Source organism: Pseudorasbora parva, chromosome 16 (genome assembly GCF_024679245.1).
Source record: "Pseudorasbora parva isolate DD20220531a chromosome 16, ASM2467924v1, whole genome shotgun sequence".
In the NCBI taxonomy this organism is placed as follows: Eukaryota; Metazoa; Chordata; class Actinopteri; order Cypriniformes; family Gobionidae; genus Pseudorasbora; species Pseudorasbora parva.
The window spans coordinates 31,586,392-31,601,237 of NC_090187.1; positions in this window are offsets into that span (position 1 = coordinate 31,586,392).

Here is a 14,846-nt window from a genome sequence, read left to right on the forward strand (position 1 = left end):
TTCTGCTTGATGTTCTGCTCAGGTACAAAGTGTCTTTTTGTGTCCCTCGGAGATCAACTACTAACTGTTGGATTTGGAACTGTGACAAACCTTCCCCTCTTACAGACAAGCTACTTGACTTGTTTTATTTTGTGCTGAAAAATGTGATGAAACTCATTGATACAGATGAAATGTCTGCTTTTAGGTGCCAACCAACATCTGTTCTTCTACATTAATCTTTAAGAAAATAATATTTTGATATTTGAGACACCGAAATAGGTTGAAGAGAGTTAATGAATAATGCTAGTAGACACTATGATAATGTAAATTACATGAACAGAGAATTGATACTTTATAATTACTGCAAAGTCAAAATTTCACTGCATTGCAGCACTGATAGCAAGCTTGGCGATCTCTGATGCTTGAAATGACTAATCCTGGTGTTTTATGATATTGAATTTCTGTATGTCATTCTCATAAACGGATTGAATGTCAAAGGCTCGGAGTGAAATAATAGCTTACTGCATACTGCACAATTTCCTGAAAACAGTACAAAATATATCAAACATTATGAATTATAAAATGATTATTTTAAATAATAACCTCACCAAGTTGCATGTTTAATTAGGGTAGTGGACTCATAAACAAATCGTCATGGTCCTGTCACCTTGATTGGTCTTGTAGTTTGGTGACAGGATCCTGACAATGTTTGTGTGAGTGTACGGCTTTGGGGGTATTCTCTGGGCCGTGCACTCTTATGTCTGTGTCTTACATGTTTGGGTCATGGTGTCTGGATCCTGACACTTCGTTTTAGTCTTGGTTCAGTTTCGCCGTTGGGGTCCTGACATCCATGCTCTGTGCACTCTGTCTCATGTGTTTTCTGTTTGGGCACATGCCGGATGAGCGTGTTTGTCTGCCATGTGCCATTCTGTCTTGTTGGTTTGTGCGAGCGAATGGCTTCTGTCATGTTCTTTTTGTTTGTTTCTATGTGCCATGTGCTCTTCTGTCAGACTCTAGCCTTGGTTCCCCCCTCTTGTTACCTGATTATTGGTTAATTTGCACCATTTGCACTCTTGCTTGTTACCCTTCTATTTATTCTCATTTTGTTCTCTGTCTTGTACCACACTGTCTACAGGTCCTTCTAAAAAAATTAGCATATTGTGATAAAAGTTCATTATTTTCCATAATGTAATGATAAAAATTAAACTTTAATATATTTTAGATTCATTGCACACCAACTGAAATATTTCAGGTCTTTTATTGTTTTAATACTGATGATTTTGGCATACAGCTCATGAAAACCCAAAATTCCTATCTAAAAAAATTAGCATATCATGAAAAGTTTCTCTAAAAAAGCTATTAACCTAATCATCTGAATCAACTAATTAACTAATTAAACACCTGCAAAAGATTCCTGAGGCTTTTAAAAACTCCCAGCCTGGTTCATTACTCAAAACCGCAATCATGGGTAAGACTGCCGACCTGATTGCTGTCCAGAAGGCCATCATTGACACCCTCAAGCGAGAGGGTAAGACACAGAAAGAAATTTCTGAACGAATAGGCTGTTCCCAGAGTGCTGTATCAAGGCATCTCAGTGGGAAGTCTGTGGGAAGGAAAAAGTGTGGCAAAAAACGCTGCACAACGAGAAGAGGTGACCGGACCCTGAGGAAGATTGTGGAAAAGGACCGATTCCAGACCTTGGGGGACCTGCGGAAGCAGTGGACTGAGTCTGGAGTAGAAACATCCAGAGCCGCCGTGTGCAGGAAATGGGCTACAGGTGCCGCAATCCCCAGGTCAAGACACTTTTGGGCTACAGAGAAGCAGGACTGTTGCTCAGTGGTCCAAAGTACTTTTTTCGCATGAAAGCAAATTTTGCATGTCATTCGGAAATCAAGGTTCCAGAGTCTGGAGGAAGACTGGGGAGAAGGAAATGCCAAAATGCCTGAAGTCCAGTGTCAAGTACCCACAGTCAGTGATGGTCTGGGGTGCCATGTCAGCTGCTGGTGTTGGTCCACTGTGTTTTATCAAGGGCAGGGTCAGTGCAGCTAGCTATCAGGAGATTTTGCTCACAGTGCCAAAACCACTGGTAAATGGTTTACTGACCATGGTATTACTGTGCTCAATTGGCCTGCCAACTCTCCTGACCTGAACCACATTCAGGTCAGGAATCTGTGGGATATTGTGAAGAAAAAGTTGAGACGCAAGACCCAACAATCTGGATGAGCTTAAGGCCGCTATCGAAGCATCCTGGGCCTCCATAACACCTCAGCAGTGCCACAGACTGATTGCCTCCATGCCACGCCGCATTGAAGCAGTCATTTCTGCAAAATAATTCCTGACCAAGTATTGAGTTAGCCACCAATTGTGCAAGTTCTCCCACTTAAAAAGATGAGACAGATGAGCCTATAATTTTCAGCAAAGGTACACTTCAACTATGAGAAACAGAATGAGAAAAGAAAATCCAGAAAATCACATTGTCTGATTTTTAAAGAATTTATTTGCAAATTATGGTGGAAAATAAGTATTTGAAGAGCTCTTATCCAAAACGCGATACACGCCAAAAAAAAAAAAAGGAGTTTTTCATGCCATTTTGCTGTGTACCGAACCTATTCTCTGCTCCATCATTCTTTGGAAACATCATTCTTTGGGGCTGTTTTTCTGCAAAGGGACCAGGATGACTGATCCATGTAAAGGAAAGAATTAATTGGGCCTTCCATTAGCAAGGGCATTGACGATGAAACGTGGCTAAGTCTTTCAACATGACAATGATCCCAAACACACCACCCGGGCAGCAAAGGAGTGCCTTCGTAAGCATTTCAAGGTCCTGGAGTGGCCTAGCCAGTCTCCAGATCTCAAACCCACAGAAAATCTTTGGAGGGAGTTGAAAATCCGTGTTGCCCAGCGACAGCCCCAAAACATCACTGCTCTAGATTTCCACCATAATTTGCAAATAAAGTCTTTAAAAATCAGACAATGTGATTTTCTGGATTTTTTTTCTCATTCTGTCTCTCATAGTTGAAGTGTACCATGATGAAAATTACGAAAAGTCACTCTCATCTTTTTAAGTGGGAGAACTTGCACAATTGGTGGCTGACTAAATACTAATTTGCCCCACTGTATATTCCATATTTCCTCTGTTGTAAACACATTTAAGCAAAAGCAGCCGGTCATACAGGTGTATGCTTTTCCCGTGTGTGTGGAAGCGCATTGACGTTCTGTAATTGCTATAATGATACACACTTGTTCTGATGTTCTACAGAGGCTGATGATGAACAAGCGATATCAGAGAGACAGGTGGAGGGATGAGATGAAGCAGATATCTAGAGATAAGAAGATACAGGACACTGATGATTATTGCCTTAAAGGACAGATTAAAGGACCACGTTTATCATCTCATCACAATGGCTAATTAGTTCCAACTTCTAACATCCTAGAACCAATAGATCAAAGCCCACTCTAAATAGCCCACAGACAGGGCTGAGCTATTCTAGTGGTCATGGTGAACAGAATGATGTGATGTCAGGGAATGTAGAAATGTCCCCGAATCAGTTATGAGACTGTAATGTATTAATGAGCTTCATGAGACCTCTTGAAGAATGGTGGTGAATCCATAAAATGTCCACAGAAAAATGGATTGATGATTTCATTCATGATTTATAATCACCTTGCTCAAGGTCTAAGTTCTTACTGGGTAATCCGTGCAAATTCCCTACCTTTTATATTAAGCAGGTCCATTGGAACAAGAGAAAAGTCGATCATACATAGAAAAGAGAATGGGGAAAAGTGCAATGTGCAATATAGCTGCTATACAAATGGAGGTCCTACATATTAGTTTAAAAATATAGAGGTTAGAGGCAAATTATTATTATTTTTATTATTATTTTTATTATTTATTTATTTATTATATGTTTAAGTGGAGTTTTATCTTCATAACGTCTGGGAGCTTTTTGTACAATACTTTAACAAACTATAGTACACCATGCTATCTAGTGATGCCATTCAATTTTAGTCTCTAGTCTGATGTAATGCTTGTAGAACTGGCTTTCATTTCCTTTCTCTCATCTCTCCTGTGCTGCTCCGGCAGAGATATTATCACTATATCATCAGTCTCACTCTGGATCACTGCCAGATGTTAGCTTGCCTAAAATCAAGAAATCGTTTCAAGAAACACAAACGAAAAACAACACAGTTTGTCCACTGGGATCTCTATGTGCCACAGATCAATCAAGCCACCAGTATGACTGCCCCATTTATCGTCGAGCATATCAATGTTTTGGGGAAAGAAAGTAGTCCAATTGGATTGAAATTGACCTCCCTCCTCCCTCCTTTCAAATGTTTATATTAGATATACAGTGTAATTCATGATCAATCCCGAGATGGTCAGAAGCGGTAGAAGAATATGGTGTGTCTTCTCAGCTGTGACAGGGCTGGATTGAGTCTTAATCATCAACTATCTGCACAGACTCCGAATAAGCCCCTGATGGGCCCTTCATTTCGCATGGGTGGAAATGCACAGAAAACCATCATCTTGTGTTAGTCTCCAAGTGCATGCATATATGCACGCCTTGTGCACATCCACACTCTGACATTTTGATTGGACAGATAGCACATTTTTTGTTGACTAAATCTCTCTGCTCATGCAAATTAGAAAGCTTGGAGCTTTGAGTGCTATCTGTGACACTAGGCAGATGGTGAGGTTGAACTCAAGTGTAATAAATCAAGGGTTTCAGATTTAGATCAGTGAAACACACAGACTGTAGTGTAAAGAACACCCTTAAAATAACCTCTAGATTCGGTGCTAAGACCAATATAGAATTCTTTATTTGAATTCATAAATTCATTATGACAGATGAAGTGCATTACACTGATTATCTCTTCACCATGGCACCTGTTTGTGAGTGGAATATATATATGGCAGCAAGTGAACATGATACAGTTTTTTAAAGTGTATCCGTAAACAAATAAACCAATAATGCTCTATTTACACAGTGAAAGTGGACAAAAAACCTGAACCACTTCTGAAGATTTAAGTGTCTTTACACAGACTGTTTAAAGCAGACCTATTTTGCCACATTTTGGGGTTGAGCAAAAATGTGTCTTTTTTGTGTTCCTTTAAATGCAAATGAGCTGCTTCTCCCAGCCCCCTTTCAAGAAGAGGGTGGGGCATCACGAGCTCACGCTCCGGCATACCAACAACAACATAACAGGACAATCTCACACACTGAAAATTAAAAAGTCGGTCATCTGACTGTACTTCGTATAATAAATGTACGTTTATTAAGGGTGTAGTTATACACAAACATGCCGGTTGAGAGTCACGGTTCAGTATGGATACAGCGTGGGGAGGGGGGACTAAACAAAATAGCTTTTTTTAATGAAACTTTGTGTTTCGACTCATGACTGGGAACAAACACACACACTTGCAAAAACCTGCTTGGGAAAAACAAACTTTATCCACTGTTTCCTTAACACTGGGTTATTTGGAAAGCTGAACAAGGTTACCTTCTTAAGTCACATTGTTGATTTCGTGGCCTAAATGACCCAAAATGACAACGCTGCTGACGGACCCTAACTCCAAAACCAAAAACCTCGACAAAGCTTGTTGATGTGCGAGCTCTTGCTCTTGCTTTGGTGGTACAATTCCACCCTTTATTACGTCCTACAGGATCATAATTTTTTAAAAAATTCAGAAACTTGTTTAAATCCCAGAGTTTTTTTTTTTGAAAACTTGTGTTTTCAAATTTTGGCCATGTTCAGCATGAGAATCACTCTTTAAAGGGTTCATACGGCGGTTTTAAAAAAGAACATTATTTTGTGTATTTGGTTTAATGCAATGTGTTTATGTGGTTTTAGGTTTAAAAAAGTAATTATTTCACACATGGCCTACCTGTCACATGTCTATCTGTCTATCTTCGTATGTGTAATACGCCATAAAATGCGTATCATATGCACGCGAAAAACAGCGTGCCATAGACACGCCAAAATGAGTTTTGGCGTATACATTCCACGACATTGCACACTCGTACTATTTATACGCATTTTTGTGAGAATACCCTGCACACATAGATGATTCGACTATCGGTCGACCATAGAGAGATTCAACAATTCTAAATCCTTAGTCGAGGACAGCCCTAGTCAGTACACCGTCTCTGTACCTGTCCTGATTAAAGTCTATGTTTCCAGTGGTGAAGGTCCATTAAAGTGTTGTTTACTAAAGTCATCTTCCTCGTCCTTCTTCATCTTCTTCTGCATGCATTATCATCACTGGGGCCTGACACTACCATACATTATTGTTGCTCCTACATGCCCTTTGTGCTAGAAACAGTCCTCTAAAAAAATTGGCCTCTTTCGGAAAAGTAGTTTGGTTTTCGCAAAGAAAAACACAGCATCTCAATAACATGGTGGCACCGGCAGCAACAATACTTCAGCGAATAAAAGTTGAGCCTTCATTCTTTGCGTATACATTTGGGTGGTTTTATGAAACTCTAAATTTTCATTTTCCTTCAGTACTCCATTTGGGATTGTGGAATATTCTCTGGTTTTCTCTGATCAAATTTCAACCTTCTGTCTAATTTACATAAGCTCCACCCTTTTCTCATCATCCTGTTTAACCTGTGGATTTCTGAAATTATCACAGCAGACCAGAGGCTTGATGCAACAACACATCTGATGGCTACAGGTAAGACTTCTTGTTTCCTATTCTGCATATATCAGGTTAGCACCTGGTCTTTAAGTCTGTTATTTTTCCATCAGTGTGTGACGCTAAGTTGTGTTAAGATAAGGGGGAAGGGATGTTTTTGATGCTGTGACACCATATCCTCTTGAGGAGCACAGATGGTCACCATGGACACCAAAACTTAACCATGACGATAACAAGGGGTCACACCTTACACAGATGAAAACAACAGAACAGAATCGGTGTTAGAAGCATAAACACATATGCAATGCGTAGTAATTATTAGGACATGCTCAAATATATCTTTAATTTGATCTTTTTTTTTAAGAATACAACTTGAATGACATTATTTTGAATGACACAAAGTCCATTTCAAGCAGTTACAGTATATGAGAAGTGTTGGGGAAATTATTTTTTAAATATTGCGTTAGTTACTTTTTATGGAAAGCAATGCGTTACTTTTTCTCACCTGGGCTGGGCTTGCTTGATTGTTTTTTAATAACAAATTAAAGCAAACCAACAAAAGTTACATGTTTGGCAAATGTAAAGGGTCTTTCACACCAAAAGGGAAATGAATAAGCCTCAGGCTGAGCGGAATCCATATTCACATCTGTACAGTAGATGGCGCAGCTCAAAAATAACCTTTCAGCCCTTCTGAAATAGGACGCATAAGAAATGTCAACACTCTTAATTCAACAATTAAGTAAGGGAGAATGTACACCCAGCCGGTTGTTATCGCAGAATAAACCCCGACAGAGTGATCAGGACCTCAATGCGAAGCGGAGGATCCCGAAGCGGATCAGGATCCGCTTCGCGTCGGGGTCCTGATCACTCTGTCGGGGTTTATTCTGCAATAACAACCAGCTGGGTGTACATTATCCCGCTTATTACACGTCTACTAGTTTCAAATAAATTAGACACAAAATATTGTCTTGAGATTAAATATTTGATTAGCTCTTATGCAAAGCTTCCGCGAAGAAAAACAGTTCCAAACTAATTTAAGCTTTTATCTATTGCTGAAGATTTGCCATATGCCCTTGCTAAATGTTGAAAATGAATGCTGAAAGGGTTAGTTCACCCAAAAATGAAACCAAGCCTATGATTTACTCACCCTAAAGTTATCATAGGTGTACATGACATTTTTCTTTCAGACAAACGTTAATCCAAGCAGTAATTGTAGTTGTGTTTGAAGTCCATAAAAAATGCAGCTGTCCGTCAAATAACGTGCTCCACACGACTCCGATGGGTAAATCGAGCCTTCTGATTCGAATCGATGCGTTTGTATAAGAAAAATATCCATATTTAAAACTTTATAAAGAAAACCCGCCTTGAAGTCTTCCATTGTAACCCACGGCTGTTTAAGCCACAAGATGGCACCAGCGTTAAGCATAGAAGTAGTACCGGTCAAGATAAATCTGAGTGGTTGTTATTTGGGATTAACATACCGCTGGAATGCGCGATTGACCAATCAGAAGCAAGTATTTCACGGAGCCGTGTAATAAAAAAAATTAACACAAATGTGATGTTTATCTTCAGTCATTTTTTCTTATTAGTATGGTTGAATTGGATCATCAAATGATAGCAGCAAAGACATTGAATAATACCTTTGTTTGTGTCGACATTTAAAGACCCCATGTGGTGAAAATCAAGTTTTTAATGTTGTTTATATATGGTGTTTTAATATGCTAAGACAAACTATGTGCAAAGTCATAAATCCACACAATTGCTGAGTATTTTCTCCTTAAAACTGCTATGAACTGGCTAGCCTGACAAGACACATATCAAGATGTTTGGTCTAGGAACAGACCATTGGCAGGGCTCAATCTGAGGGGCGGGATAAACGGTTGTCTTTCAAACTCCCTCCGCACACGCAATAGAACAGCGCTACAAACAACCAGAGCAATGAAGAAGGTTAAGCAAAGCTAGTTGATAGATTAAATTTTTGTCGCAAAACTCTGGACACATCTTTCTTTTTTAAGAATGACTACATTGCCGTTCTTTGTTCTTTTCTCAAAGAAAAGTTTAACTCTAAGCCTTCCAGAGTTGCGGCCAAATCCGATTCAAAAGACAGCTGTTTGCCAGCTTCTTTGTTTTCAAGTAGCACATGGAACCGTCTCAATTCTGCCATCATTATGTTAAGCCCGTCCACCAACTCTATACATGATGTAATTGGCCTGACCAGAGTTTGGTTTTTCAAGCTCGTAAGCCAACAGAGAGTTGTAAGACACCCTGGCTGCAAATTTTATTTGCTGCCGCTAGGGTGTGTCTAGATTTCTAGGCTAGCAATGAACCAGAGACCTCAAAAAAGGTCTCAAAAATGCGGTTTGAAATCACACATCACTCGGTATTCTGTTGGACCGGAACCATTTTTTTTTGCATGTATCTATTCTAAGAAAGCAGTATGGGGCACACCTATTACAAATGTTAACACCCCCACTTGCTCTCACACTGTGTAGTAAACCATACATAACCAACAACATAACACATGAACACATTCTTGTATTTCTCTTACACTTCATTTACGCCAAAGATGAAACTCTTGCATTTTTCTGGTTTAAATTTTGTCACTGGTTTAGTCATAACATCAGCCACTATTTCTTCTGTGGGGCAATAGCCTTCTCAATTGTCACTTTGCCATCACTGAGTGCTGATCGTATAAAATTATACCTTAGACCGATCGGGTGTAAGGTAGGTATCATAACATTATGACCACTGACAGATGAAATGAATAACTGATAATTTCTTCATCACGGCACCTGTTAGTCGGTGGAATATATATGGCAGCAAGAGGACATTTTGTCCTCAAAGTTGATGTATTAGAAGCAGGAAAAATGGGCAAGCGTAAGGATTTGAGTGAGTTTAACAAGGGCCAAATTGTGATTGCTAGACGACTGGGTCAGATCATCTACAAAACTGCAGCTCTTGTGGGGCGTTCCTGTTCTGCAGTGGTCAGTATCTGTCAAGAGTGGTCCAAGGAAGGAACAGTGGTGAACCGATGACAGGGTCATGAGTGGCCAAGGCTCATTGATGCACGGGGGAGCAAAGGCTGGCTTGTGTGTTCCGATCAAACAGGCGAGCTACTGTAACTCAAATTGCTGAAGAAGTGAATGCTGGTTCTGATAGTAAGGTGTCAGAATGCACAGTGCATCACAGTTTGTTGTTTATGGGGCTGCATAGCCGCAGACCAGTCAGGGTGCCCATGCTGACCCCTGTCCACCGCCAAAAGCGTCAACAGTGGACATGTGAGCATCAGAACTGGACCATGGAGCAATGGACGAAGGTGGCCTGATCTGATGAATGCGTGTACGTCGCTTACCTGGGGAACACATGGCACCAGAATGCGCTATGGGAAGAAGGCACGCCGTTGGAGGCAGTGTGATGCTTTTGGCAAATGTTCTGCTGGGCAACCTTGGGTTCTGCCACCCATGTGGATGTTACATTGACACATACCACCTACCTTAACATTGTTGCAAACCATGTACACCCTTTCATGAAAAAAGTATTCCCTGGTGGCCGTGGCTTCTTTCAGCAGGATAATGCAACCTGCCACAAAGCAAAAATGGTTCAAGAATTGTTTGAGGAGCACAACGAGTTTGAAGGGTTGACATGGCCTCCAAGTTCCCCAGATCTCAATCCAATCGAGCATCTTGGGGTGTGCTGAACAAACGAATCCATGGAGGCCCCACCTCGCAACTTACAGGACTTAAAGGATCTGTTGCGAACATCTTACTGCCAGATACCACAGCACGCCTTCAGGGGGTCTAGTGGAGTCCATGGCTTGATGGGTCAGGGCTGTTTTGGCAGCAAAAAGGACCAACACAATATTAGATCATAATGTTATGCCTGATCGGTGTATATCAACATGTTTACATCTTTAACAACACACTGGGTTCTTTGACAGAGCAATGACATCTTGGTTATCTTAAAGCTACACTGTGTAACTTTTTTAGTTTATTCTTAGCTAAAAACACTTAGTTCTTTCAAAAATATATCTGCTTATTAATGTATATTTACTTCTTTCAAGTAATAAAGTATTCTCGTAAGTTTATAATATGCCATTGAAAATACATACGGGTGAGGGGTACGAATTCCGGTCGCCATGTTGCCCCTCCATCTTGAGAGTACATTAGCCAAAGAGGGACATACCCGTAAATTCAAGCTTCGCCTTTCGCGTTTTAACACTCGATGGCACCGTGTCGAATGTGAAAAGGGGGATTGCCATGTTAATCTTGGACTAAATCAGCCAGTGCCATATACTCTGCTTCACATGTAGACAAAGCAACTGTGGACTCTTTTTGAGTTTGTTTGCTGTACACTCAGTGATCAGCGGAATTCTGAACAAAATCATTGAGCATACATCTTGCCATCTCAAACAGGGTTCGCCAATTTCTCTCAGCAGTCCTCAGTAGAGTTATTATGGTGTGGAACCATATTTAATACAGTTCTTGCTCAGTAGTGACTGAAACTCTCTTGCCATAAATTCTGTGCCGTTATCTGATCTAATACACTCAGTCCCACAAGGGGCTGTATCAGCTAGGAACTATTAGCTTTTTGAAAACGCACAAACACTACACCTGAGTAATCATCAGTAAATGCCAGAACATACTTGAAACCGTCTTTAGCTTCTGGGTCAATAGGACCAGATCTTTATAGAAAGTGCTTGTTCAACTGTAGCCTTGGCTCATGTATCAGGTTGTCTGTGTCAGCTCTGAACAAATTTACCTTGTGGGCAAATTTCTCAATTTAGGTTAGATTTATCAATCTTACCCTTGATTTCCATTCCCTCAATTACATCCTGCAATTTGGAAAAAGTGGCCGAGGATCTCGTGCCAGGTTTGAATATGTAATAACATCTGTTACATCCTCGTTGACAGAGTTCAGATAATACAGTCTGTTGGGGAAAGAAACCGGATGCGTGTCAATGGGAGTTATGCAAAACAAACTTCCGTATTCTGTATTCTGTAAAAAAGGTCTCGTCGCTTTAGGTACTTTGATTCATTAAATTTAGATAAAGCCTCCTTCAAAGGAGCAAGCAAAGATTAGCATAACCAATGTCCATTGCATATGCAGATTGATATCTAAAAGTTTTTTTTTTTTTTACTTTTTGTCTTCCCAATTTATACATAAATAAAATAAAAAGAACCAGCTAGGTTAGCTGATTACCTTAAAAGTCCATAAATATTGCCTTCAGTTCATACAAGTAAACAATAGGGTAAAAACATATTTCCATGTTTTTTGTCACAAAAATACATTTCATTGTGTACTTCTCCCACTCTCAACACGCACACACATGCGCACACACTCGCACAGAAACATGTTGTCAGCGCTACTCTCACGATTTTATCAGTAAAATAGACAACTTACAACATTTTTCTAACTATCGATGTATTAGCTCTGTTGGAGCAGATTTGAGCTTTGCTATTTCTAGAGAAATCATACACACTTGATAATTCAATCTCTCTCTCTCTAACAGCATTCATCTGCTATCAGTGGCTCAAGCCTCTGTTACTAGCTCTAAAATGATGTGTTATGTGAATTAACAGCAGAGGCTTGGGATGAGATATGTAAGAAATTAGTCCTACACACAAGAGCATTTTAAGGACAATGAGCCTGACAAATGTCTTGAAATACATCATCTATCAAATGTTTTGAGGTGTTGTAACCAAATTATAAATGGAATAATTGACTGAAAAATACTGCACATTACTACCTCGGTGTGCATTATTTTTCAGTTATTTCAGTCGTCAGTTACATTACATCGATTTAGATCCATAAATGCCCAGCAACTTTGTATCCAAGAAAAAATGCCTTGTAACATAAGCTTCTGAGATAGTAATCTAACAAAGCAATTTCTGCGGAATTGTGATTTGGATGATCGTTATGTTCCAAAGATATCCTGTGTGGCTGGCTTCTCTCTTTTTGTGATACTCAGGTTTTGTAATCAACAGCAAAGCCATCTGGGTAAGTGCAGAAGACACCTGTGCTTTTTGGGTGAAAGCCACTGGAGTGGAAGGACTGCCAGAAGTGGATGCCCTTCTAGCAATGACAATGTAAAAACATAGAGTTCATCTGGTCTGAACTATTCAGAGGGTTAATACTTATCTTAGCCTGTTCGTCCACATCATCTAATTGGTTTAATGTAGTGTGTCTTCACATTTTCATCCTATCAGCAGTATCCTGAACATAATGATGAATGATACTCGGCTCTGCTAATGCTAACCTTCTGTTTAACACCTTGCAGGTCACAGCCCCCAAACAGAGATTCATCTGAATTATTTCATCCCTGCTGAGATATCCTTGAAATGTGATAGTTGAAAATCATTCTGATTAAGCTACTTGCAGTTTTTATATTATGAGACATGTTGAGATTCATGTCTGGAATATGAAATCATTAAACAAGATGCCAAGGTCTGTTGGCCATGGGTACTCTGATGCGTGTCCAGAGAGTAAAAGATAACAGCTAATCAGACACTGCACAGTATCCCATAACTAACTAGCTGACAGTTGGTCCTTTTTTAATTGGATTTCATCCAAGACTGGACAGCAATTAGTTGAGAATATTCAACCAATGAAGCTTTAAACTGGATAGGCAACATTTAACCCCAAACTGATGTGTTATCTTAACCATTCAGTTCCATTAAACTAAAATGTACAGTTTATTTAAATATAGTTATTCTATAGAAATACATTATCATTCAAAAGTTTGGGGTCAGTTATATTTTAATAATATATTAATATTAATATCTATTGTCAGCAAAGACGCATTAAACTGATCAGAAGAGAGAGTAAAGTAATTTATAATGTTACAAAAGACTTCTTAAACTAAACGCGCGTTCTATATCTGATGCACTAAAGCACTCGTTGGGTGGGGGGAGAAGAGTCGGGGGACCTTGTGAAGTGTTTTTTTGGTAATATTTCGAATGAATATTAATAAAATAGTACCTGTAATAAAACCGGAAAATCACTAATTTTGGCGTCCCTATGGACAAGTGGCGCCCCTATAGCATTTGCCCATTCCGCCGCGGGGCGGTCCTAAGCTTTGCTGAGCATACGAGAAATCTATCAAACACATTAAAAATTATTATCGAAATTCTTAAAAATCCATGTCACTACAGTGTCTCTACGATAATTTTATGAAGAGACGAGAATATTTTTTTTGTGCGCAAAAAAAAAACTAAATAACGACCGATATAGTGATGGCCTTATTTCAAAACAAAGATACGATGCGTTATTAATCAGCGTATCGATTCATGATTTGCCTAAGTCACGTGATTTCAGCAGTTTGGCGGTTTGACACACGATCCGAATCATTACTAATCATCTGAATTAATACGCTGATTCATAACCATTTGAATCTTTGGTTTTGAATCGGCCCATCACTATATAAGTCGTTATTTAGGGGGATTTTTTGTGCAAAAAATTATTCTCATCGCTTCAAAAAATTATTGTAGAGCCACTGTAGTGAGTTGGACTTTTAAAGGCGTCTTTAGTGCCTTTATGGGTCTTGAGAGAAGAAATGACATTGGTATCTACTTTATATGGCTGTTTTTCCACATAGTCAAAATTGTGGACAGTGACCATGGAAAGCCACTGGTCAGAGTGGGTGGTGAGCAAAAAAAGTGAATGTCCTGATTATAACAGTTAATTGTAAAGCTTATGAGCATGTCTGGTCTAGTTTTTATTATTCACATACTGTATTTTATTGTTTTTCTGTAATACTTTTCACCATCTATTTTATAATTAATCATGTTTAAGTGCCTGTCCTGGAGCCAAAAATTAAATATTGAAGTTGGCGACATCTGATGGCTTAACCTTCCTTTTAGTAAACTCTTCCTACTTTACATGCATAAAGCAAGAAAGAACATCAATGAAACAAGTTTTATATTGGCCCCTGAGCTTATTTAATTTTCCTTCCTTTTAATTTGTTTTTCCAAACACTCCAAGCAGTGAAGATCAAACATCAGAGGAAGCTTAAATGACCTCCGCTAATCAATGAACTCTGCAATGGCTGAGAGATGAGATTCAGGCTATTACTGAATTTTTTCTGGTTCTCAGGGTAAAGTACTGTTTATTCCTCAATTTTAGTTGAAATAGAGTGTCAGTAGTTCAAGCGCAAGATTAGGTTTGCATCTTGATTTTAAAAAAAACGATATGATGACATTGAACAATGCTAATTTCAAAAACACGGTTA